A 10,700-nucleotide genomic window follows, 5' to 3' on the forward strand; every position below is an offset into this window, starting at 1 on the left:
ACGTGACCGACCGTTTTCGCGCCCTTCTCGCATTTTCCCGCCTCGCCTTTTCGCTTTTCGCGTCTCGCAATCTCCCCACACCCGACATCCGACCTAGCGACGCCACTGATAATTATGTTACTATTAACTTTGTACTATTTAAAGCTATCTTTAAAGCTGATACCAACTGCAACATTTATTTTCAATAAGTGATTAGTCAATCAATAACTGGGGTGGGCTGACACCACATCTAATAATTTGCTAGTAAATGGTGCTTTTTCAACTTGAATTATTGGTGGATTAAAATAATATGCTTGTGCTAAATCAGAGCCGGGTGTCCCCTATTGAAACTATATATATATATATATATATATATATATATATATATATATATATATATATATATAGCCAATACTTTTTTCCTTTGGTCGGGGGTGACACTATGAGTTTCCGCACGGCGTGACACCCGACTTAGCGACGCACTGCACCTGACCTAGATCTACATTTGCTTTCTAAAATTCTGTTCTCGACAGTTTTAAAAGACTTAGAAATCAGATTTATTTCTAGAATTTCTAGATCATAATTTTATATTGTTGCCACATCTAGATCTAGATCCAGATTCTAGATTTTATCATCATCCAATTAAATATTCCGAATCATTTTAATGTATGACTGTTTTTCGGAATATAATTTTTAATTTTGGAATTTAGAGGGTTCTTGGTTCTTATGTTAGATGTTGTCATCATTGGAAACAAAACTCAATGTGTGAGATTTAACATCAAAATGGCAATTGTTTTGGACGAACCAGGCACATTCGAAACATTATTAAATTGTGCTCTTTATGCTGGTGCCATTTTTCAACTTATTTGCATCTTCGCTGTAATTTTGATTCCAAACAATAAGGACGAAAAGGTAGATCTCTGATCTAGAATCTAGGATTCTAGGCTCGGTAAAATCACGATATAGCGTCGGAAATTATTGGGTAATGTTCGTTGAGTTTCGGTAACATTCGTTACTGTAAACCATAGTTTATTTGACCGGTGAAATAAAAATAGAGTCAAGTGCATTAAATTATTGTTTTAACTTAATTTAATGTTTAACTGACAAAAAATTAGCAACAATTAGTAAATCTAAATATTATTAATAAAGTCGAGTGTAGTAATTAATGTTTTTTTTAAGAAACAGAAAAAACCTGCAGAAGATTTGCGACAACCAGCTCTAGTTCTGTTAGTAGTAAATAATACGATTAGATTAACTAAAGTTAAAAGTAGTAAGAATAACTAGAATAATGTTTAGTAGCAGCAATAATTAGCACATGCACTTAAAATAATTAGAAATACAAAATAATTAGCAAAACAGTATTTAAAATGCAACTAAAATTAATCCTTGCACATTTTTAAACATAAGTTTTAAAAATAATATGGCGGCAAATAAATGATGGTTTACAGTATTTCCGGTGGTTTCCGGAACGGCTCGACAGACTACGCCATGGTTTTACTGTTTTTTACTGCTGTACAGTTCCGGAATAATAACCGACGCTATATCGTGATTTTACCCTAGGCTCTACTCTAACTAACTAAACTCTACCTATTTTTATTAAGATATCTATCTTTTTAGTACTTACTACTTAAGTACTTATCTAGTAATTTAGTATTCTAGTTACTAGACTTAAGACTACTACTTACTAGAGAGTAACTAGACTACTACTAGATTCTAGTAGATCTAGTTAAGTAGTAGGCCTAACTAATTTACTAGGCCTAATTAATAATTTTATTAATTAACTACAACTAGTCACTAGTCTACTACTAGACTAGGCACATTTTAAATTTTTTTTATTGGGTAAAAGAACAGTAAAACACCATTTTTTTTTAGTTTTAGCATATTTTATTCCCCGTTTATAATAAAAAAATACGGTCAACCGGAGGTGAACGTTAAGTCAAGTTAAGTGGGGAATAAAATATGCTAAATGCCATTTAGTAAATGGAGTTTTACCCCTTTATTTAACTGACTATTTCAGTAAGTTTTCAATTTCTTGTTGAGAGTTGCTGTAGAAATAATATTAATATGTGACCCCCCCCCCCCCCCCCCCCCGCAAAAATCAAAATGACATCACACCTCAGCCTACAGGCCCCTTCAAATTTGCTGTTACATTTTTTTTAAAACATCCTTATTTTTCCAAAATCTTGTCAGAACTCTGTCAACATAGAGTATTTTGATCAATTCCTAATTCCTATTACAATTTGTTAAAGTTAAAACCATGTTCTAAAACGTGAAATAAAGGCAAAAACTCGTTTTCTAGCATTGCTTTTTTATAATGCAAAAAAGTGACATCACACCATCTGAACCCCTTCCCCCTCATCACACACCATCACAAAATTACGGACCCCCTACGAGTGTAACACCATTTATGGACGACCCCCTATTATTTTTAGCCAGCTTTAGGTACAAAAAATCGTACGAGACTAGTAAAGAGAAAAAATACTTAAAAAAACCCACTGATGACTGACAAAAACGTGGGTTCGTTCACCATCAAATTTCCCGACCCATCTGCCCGACCCACGTTTTTTGTCAGTCATCACAAGAACCTGCACAGCTCGAGGAAGCACAAAAGAAAAAATTATTTTCTACTTTTTAGTCCACAAGAAAAACGTGGTTTTTTAAAAAGTTTTTTTTTAAGTATTTTATTTTCTCCTTTTTAGTCCGTTGCTACACATGATAAACGTGGTTTTTAAAAAGTTTTTTATATAGTTTATTTTCTACTTTATCTAATGACTTGATTAAGTATGACTTGACTAAGTGTTTATAAATACACGGACTAAAAATCTTGAGCGACCAATACGCTTTAAACAGAGAAAGGGCGAAATTTAATTAAGCCTACATGCCGTGACCAGGATTCGAACCTGGGTTGTCGCGGCCACAACGCGAAGTACTAACCACTATACGATCACGGCCAGCGCGCTCACATCGATTGGGGTCGAAGTAACTGTGTCAATAGGCCTCCAGTCTTGTCGGTATGTTTAGAAATCATGTCCTCGATTTTATGGTCCTTGGGGCGTAATTTAATTAAGCTAATTTAGGTCTCTAATTGCTAGTTTTTATGATTGCATCTGAAATTGTTAGGCGAAAATAGCCTGCATGCCGAATTTCAGATCTCTAGAGCAATCAGAAGTGGGCTAATTTTCGTTGTCAATTTTAACAACAAACACACAAACGCGAAGCTGAGTTAAGAAAAACGTGTTAAAAAAAAGGTGACTCATTAAATTTTAGGAATTATTTAACATTTTCTGGAGGATTTATGTTTTGAAAATTACAAAAAATCTTTCAAAGTTTCATTCATGTACCTATTTTTAAACAATTGTAATTTCTTATTGTATTAAAACTTTTCAGTAGTTAATAAAGTCTAGCAATGTTTTCATGAGATGCAATCCAAGCTCATTTACTTTAGCAGCCATCTTGTTGAAGTTTTTTCTGTAAAATTATTATTGAGATTCAGGGCAAATCACTCTAATTTACAGATGTCTGCTGTGTTTATATAGCAAAGCTTGCTCGCAAACACTCCTGTTTAAATTTAATTTCTGGCCTATATTGATATAATTAGCCATTCATTTTGGTTTATTATTCAGTTAGCAGTAGCCTATGAATATTTGACACAAATATATCACAATATACTTCTATATTAAATCTTTAACAATTAGGCAACTTTTCACATTACTAGGCTCAGCCGATTTTAGTTTTTTACACACCTAAAACTATAGATGATAGATTTCCACATAATTCAGTTATCTGTTGTATTTTTTGTATTTTTTATCAAGTATGTAGATTGTAAATCTAGAAAACTTATTACTTATTCTATAAATTTTTTTGTTATTAATAATTATTTTTGGTAACGATTAGGTGTCTCCTACATTTATTTACCTATAATTTATGTCTATTTCAATTATCAAAATTAATCAGTTGCCTAATAAATTACATTTGAATAAATCGCATTTGTTTTTAAATGGCTTCAATTACAATGCTATGACTGATACAGTGGGTTAGTTTTTAATGATTATTATTGTTACATAATAGACCATTCAGCGCAAATGTGCCATCTGCTATAGTATAGTTTTTTAAGTGTTACCTGTTGTCTGGATCAGTTTATTATTTCCACTAATTTTTTTTCTTCGGGTTCAGAAATATTTTTAATTATTAAAATATTCAAAGTTAGTTAATTATGGTAGGGCTTTTGATTTTCTATCAGTTACCATAGTTTTGAGAAAATAAAAAAATAATTTTATGCATCTAGACGTTAGTTCTTACAATATATTTTGCTACCTCGTATAGTTTTGAAATGACCCCTCAACTTTGTAAAAAAAAATGAAAAGATAAATTGGTCTTTTCTGGCAGCCATCATTACCAAGGCAACATGTTTAAAAACTAGGTCAAGTGACAACCTATAAATAGGCCTACTAAACTACCCTAAATAAATAATTATTGTGCATGTTGTACCAGTTTCCAATAATTCAATGCCAAACTATCATCATCTTTTCCTTTTTGTGCCCAAGTCACATGGGGCCACCAAAGAAAGCTCCCTCCACTTTTGTCTGTCACCTGCAATCACCTGCTTCCCTGCTGTGCGCCTCCACATCTCCCTTGGCTTTCCTTACTTTCTTTTTCTTGAAGCGTCCAGTTTAATGTCATATTTGCAATGTCTTCTGGATTAATTCTTAGGACATGCACCATCCTTCGCCATCTTCTTTTTTCAATTAATTTGGAAACCGCTTCCATTTCCATCTCTCCAAGTAATGTAATCTTCATAAAAAAGGAGTATTACGAAATACTGATCAAACTGTAATTTGCTAATGTGAACACTAACCCTTTGCCAAATCCAAAACCAAGTCCTACTATACTCTTATTCCTAATTTATGACCCTCACACTTAACCTGTTATTATCTAAATAGGGGTCATCCATTTATGACTTCCACATGGGGGGGGGTCTGAAAAAAATCGACTTTTGTGGGCAGGTGGGGGGAGTTTAGGGTCAGTGTGGACGAACACATGCGGAATTAAACTACAAAATACTTACAATTAATAACTTTTAAAATAAATTTTAAAAAATGCATATAAAATGTAGATTATACAGTTCTTGTGGTAAATGTATCAGATATTACTACATGCTTTGCAAGTTTATAATACATGCCACCTGTTAACTTCAGCAATTGATACAATTATTCATGATACTTTTTTCCATTTAGGATGTTGAGGTGGAACAAAAAAACCAAGCACCTGGAACTCAATCAGCCACCACTATCAAATCTCATCAATTAAGAAAGAAAGAGAGAAAAAAGCATAGATAAATCTATTATTGTTATTGTTGTAGAAAAATTCCTTACTTACAGTTTATATAAATTACATTTATCATAATATGCATGTATTTTTAAATTAAAAGAAAAAAATAATGAACCATAAACATTGTTGATTTAAAACGAATTTTTACGTAGTAACAATAATATTCACTAAAAATTAATTGTTTTATCATTAATATTGAAGCTAATAAACTTAGTATATACATTCCAAATTCCATGATGTAAATTTTTTCATGCAGGCTTACATTTTATTTAACTTTGTTGTTTTACATTAAGAACTTTGACATATGTCTGCATTAATAATAGTTAGAGAAAATAAATTTACATTTGTTTTTTTTTATCTTTCATCTTAATGATGGTTAGTTATCATCTGCAATTGTTTATGTTTTGTGTGAAAATGAATTAATCTAAGGAAACTTAATTTTCTTCTCAATTTTTGTAATTTCTTCATTTTAATTGTACTGACAGCTGGCCTGTATTTTATACTATCATTAGGAACTAATTTTAAATGCAAGAAGTACAAATAATGATTGATGTAAGCATAAGTAATGCTACCAGTACCAAATTTTACACTGTACCAGGGATAAATTTCTAAAATAACTAAATATAGTTATGTGCCATGTCTTAGCTGTACATTTCATTTTGCTACCTTTTGATACTAGTTACTACCATACTTATGTTTAGATGACTTTATCTAATATTGTCTTCAAATTGATGACACTCCCTAAAATATTGTTTGATAGACATGTTTTATGTTTATTATTGTTCTTCTGTTACTGAAATCTGATCTTGTGTCTGTATGTATTATAATATTATTAGCTTGTTTTATGCTTTTTTTCCCCCATATAAATGTATTTACTTTAGCTTAAATAAATATATACATATTTATCAACTTTTCTTTTTTACCAGTTATAGTTATATTTATATTCAAGTAAGGGATGGCTTGCTCACCCAAAAAGTCCTGAGTTTAAACTCAAGGGCAGATGAGTGTCGTTAGCTGGGGATACCAACTCGTCAAGGAGAGAAAAACTAGCACCTCTAAGTCTGGAGGAAACAACAGTTATAGCAGTTGGAGGCTATTGGTGAGCAGAATGCTCAATTCCTCACCACTCGCCCTACTATTAACTTAAGAAGCTGAAAATTTATTAAGTGTAAAAACATTATGAACATTGTGTGCTTCAGATAGTATTCCTAATGACAGAGATGATAATCCAGAAATGTTTCTTGTTGCTATGTTATTAACAGAGAAAACCTTGTACTTGCTAAACGCATTCCGCCTGTTCAAAATGAATTAGGCCTACACTAGATTTATACTTTAGTTGCAAAGAGAATCAACACATTCGGTGCCAAATGTGAATTGTGATGAAGGTCTCATAATTATTTTTTTACAAATGTAAAAATTTAAACCGATCTTTTTAAAGAACAGAACACACATATCACAATACACAGCACAAAGTACAACACAAGAGGTTATGCAAGAGGCAGAGGCGTACCCAGGTTTTCGGTGTAGGGGGAGCGAAAATAGCAAAAAAAAAGGCGCCGAATTTGTAATATCTTATATATATATATATATATATATATATATATATATATATATATATATATATATATATATCACACTACAACCAAAAACAATGAACGCAGCATAATCTGTTTCGTAACCCTTGTAAAAAAAAACTACATTATAATTCCTGGGATAAGCGAAAAGGGGAAATAATCAATATCTTAATATAAATATGTATATTCTACACATTTTATTATAAATATCAAAACAAATCAATAATTACTTATGAATCTAATAAAGTAGCTTAACATTATTTGTTTTTACAAAAGTGTTTTGTCTACAATCAGATCTAAATATATTGTCATCATAAATGCTAAAATATTACAGCATAATGAAAGTTTTTTAAATCAGAGTTGGTATAAAAACTAGCTTTACAAAGTAAAAGTAAAACAATCGGAATAATAGTCTACATACAACTAAAATATTGGTCTTCCATTACATATCATTCACTTTTTAATTAGCTACTGACTTTATGTGTTCTTTAAAGATAGTTTTTTAACATTATGAGAAGGTATGGGTTAGATCACTGCTCACACACCTTTTACTGGTAATTGCAAAAACAATATTCACAGAGCTATTCAATAGCTATGATTCTGGCGGCATGGTACTTTGGTACATCATTACGCGTTCCAAATGTACTTAACAGATCAATTCGTTGCGGGTTGGGAGGAGGGGTTCAACTTCATTCACCACTGTCCGGTCACTTTAGGTCAATTATCCAATCCAGCGTATACCAAGGTGTGACATTAATGTCGCTCTACACAATTGTGGTGGTGAGGTGGGGGTGGATAACCAACTCAGAGTGAACATAGCGTCAGTTTTTAGATGACTGTTCTAAACATAGGGGTCATCCATAAATGACGTCACGCTTTTTTGACGATTTTTACCTCCCCCTCCCATCCGTCACACGTCGTCCCAAAAAGCCAGACCTCTCCCCCCCCCCCCCCTAAAATGACATCACACCTCAGCCTACAAACCCCTCAAAATTGCAGTTAAATTTTTTAAACAGCTATATTTTCCCAAAATCTTGTCTGAACTCTGTCAAAATATAGTATTTTAATCAATTGTTATTACAATTTATTAAAACAGTTTTCTAAACGCAAAATAACGTCTAAACTTCGTTTTCTAACATTGCTTTTTTATAATGCAAAAGTGTGACGTCGCACCATCTGAACCCCCCCCCCTCCCCCTCATCACACACCGTCATAAAATTTCGGACCCCCTACGAGTGTGACGTCATTTATGGACGACCCCATACATATTCAATTACGCATGTATACTGATTCAAAAGTAGATTTAAATAAGTAGCGGATAATTAACTGTGCGATCAGTGTAAGTTTAAATTGAGTTGTTGTTTTATATATATATATATATATATAAAATATAGCATTGTTCAAATATAATATAGATCTAGATCTAGTAAACTAAAATAATTATTAATAGAAAGTTGATACTGTTTCATTTAATTTGTAATCGTAATCAAACTGTCATAATACTACCACTTCATCGTGATGATGTCGATGACCTTGTCAAAATTTCCCCACCGCTACGCAGTTCAACCATAAGTAAATTTAAATAGAGGTGCCACATTAGTTGTATTTGTGTCTGTATTGTAATTTTAAAAAATAAATTACACGATTTAAACTGTATATATAAAGTAATTATGATTGAAGTTTTACATGTAACATATTCTAATTCAATTATTCGTAAGCAAATACATTATACAGTTGCCTTAAACTTAACACCCCTCTTGCCAAGTGGTACTGCCTGTAGAGGTTTTTTAAACAGTGCAATGCATCGTAATGGTTATTTTTAGAATGACAAACTGATACAGCTGCTAATACGTGTTGTAAACGTTGACTCTACTAGTCTATTACTGTTATAATTAATTGCTGCATGAAATAAATCTTGTGATTTGCATAGATGTGCCGACCAAAGATAAGTTTTTAACAAATATCAATGTTTAAAACTTTGAGTTTAAAAAGTTTCCAAAAAGGCGCCACTTTGCTAAAAATGGCCAGAGGGGGAGCGGCCGCTCCCCCTGCTCCACCCCTGCGTACGCTACTGGCAAGAGGTTATTGTAAAATAAATTGGAACGAAATTATGTTGGTATTTAAATGTAACAGATATTAAGGGGAGCGAAGTACAGTACTACTGGAAATAAAGTAGCCTAGGGGTCGTCCATAAATGACGTCACACTCGGGGGGTCCGTAATTTTGTGACGGTGTATGATGAGGGGTGGGGGGGGGGGGTTCAGATGGTGTGACGTCACACTTTTGCATTATAAAAAAAGCAATGTTAGAAAACAAGTTTTAGTCGTTATTTCGCGTTTTAGAAAACGGTTTTAATAAATTGTAATACTAATAGCAATTGATTCAAATACTCTATGTTGACAGAGTGCAGAAAAAGATTTGGGAAAAATATCGATTTAAAAAAAATAATTCAACAGCAATTTTGAGAGGGGTTGTAGGCTGAGGTGTGACGTCGTTTTAGGGGGGGGGGGGGTCTGGCTTTTTGTGACGGGGGGGGGGGGGGCAGGTAAAAATCGTCCAAAAAAGCGTGACGTCATTTATGGACGACCCCCTACTAGTCCAGTCGCATGGACCCGATTGTCTACTTTTTAAGGACATCTTTTGTCTCGTTTCTTCCCTCTTCAATTGAACTTTCCGCCTTTTGAACGTAGGCGATACTGGCGGCCGTTGACTTCATTCTTCGATGGCTGTCTAGAGAAAAGCTTTGCAGTAACCCACATTTTGCGATATTAGTATTCTTATGTTTGTCGGCCTTATGGGCTCTCAGTCTTGTTATGGTCTTCCTTTTGGCTGTTGGTCTTATCGTCTGTCGGCCTTATGACGTATTGTATGTCGGTTTTTTGTCCATGTCGGCTTTTTGTCTTGTCGGCCTTGAATGCCTGCCTTTTGTCCTACACCCCATTTATTTCGTGTTCATTTAGTGCGCAATTATCTTTGTCATGCAACTTCATTTTATTACAATTTTTAAGATACTTAAAAAATGCATAAAACGTTTTAATAACAAGCTTTTAACATTTATAGAATTCACTAAAAAGAAAATAAATGATTTTTCTCTAAACAATATACTATAATAATGAAATAATTTTTAAATAACTAAAGAAAAAAGCGTGGATCCTTCTAAAATTCTAGATTCAAGGGGCAGATGAAGTAGAGTTCATCTGCTTCAGAGACCTCGTCGTATGAAGAGATAAGTATGGTCAGCTATATACACAGCCTTTTTTTTCCCCCCATAACTTGAGCTGGGTGGACTCAGTGTCATTCTACTGATTACAAGTTTAGGTCTCTACCGCTACCTCATCCCTTTATTATTATATTTTTTAAAGAAAATCATGTATATCCTCCTTTTTATATCGCTTTTATGCGTTAAAAAATGCGAACTATTGCTCTCATCAGTTTGCCTTGTGATTTTATTTAAAACAACTTTTTTTGATAATTTTTTTTACTACGAGCCGACCCGCTGCGTATCATACGCCGCTATTTAGTTGTTTTTTTCTACTTTTCAGTAATTTATAATTTGTGAATTCGACAGTACCAATGCTGCCATTGAAAATATTTGCTTAAAAACACTACCCCCCCCCCCCCCCCCCCCCCCCCACGTGAAAGCAGCCTCCTCTTAGTTACCTCCTCTAAGTTTAAAATCGTTTCAAACTAAATTATCTGCCCCTAATAGCCGTCACCAAACCCGTCTCTGTGATTGTAAAATGTAAACAGAGTGAACACCGCTCACCAGATCATGTGGGGGTGGGGTGGGGGTGGTAGTGATAGTGATAGAGAGGAAGA

General features: G+C 33.4%; 1 long non-coding RNA gene and 1 other non-coding gene across 2 annotated transcripts; one reads left to right on the forward strand and one right to left on the reverse strand.

Moving 5' to 3' along the window:
• The first annotated feature begins 701 nt into the window (after window positions 1-701).
• Window positions 702-6,216, forward strand: LOC131927017 (uncharacterized). Its single transcript, XR_009383594.1, has 2 exons — window positions 702-891; window positions 5,214-6,216. It is a non-coding gene; the product is annotated as an uncharacterized LOC131927017 (long non-coding RNA).
• Window positions 2,859-2,930, reverse strand: Trnah-gug (transfer RNA histidin (anticodon GUG)). The gene has a single exon. It is a non-coding gene; the product is annotated as a tRNA-His (tRNA).
• Window positions 6,217-10,700: the final 4,484 nt, after the last annotated feature.

The sequence above is a fragment of the Physella acuta genome, unplaced genomic scaffold (genome assembly GCF_028476545.2).
Source record: "Physella acuta isolate Inbredline_101_S28 unplaced genomic scaffold, ASM2847654v3 ptg001361l, whole genome shotgun sequence".
NCBI lineage: Eukaryota > Metazoa > Mollusca > Gastropoda > Physidae > Physella > Physella acuta.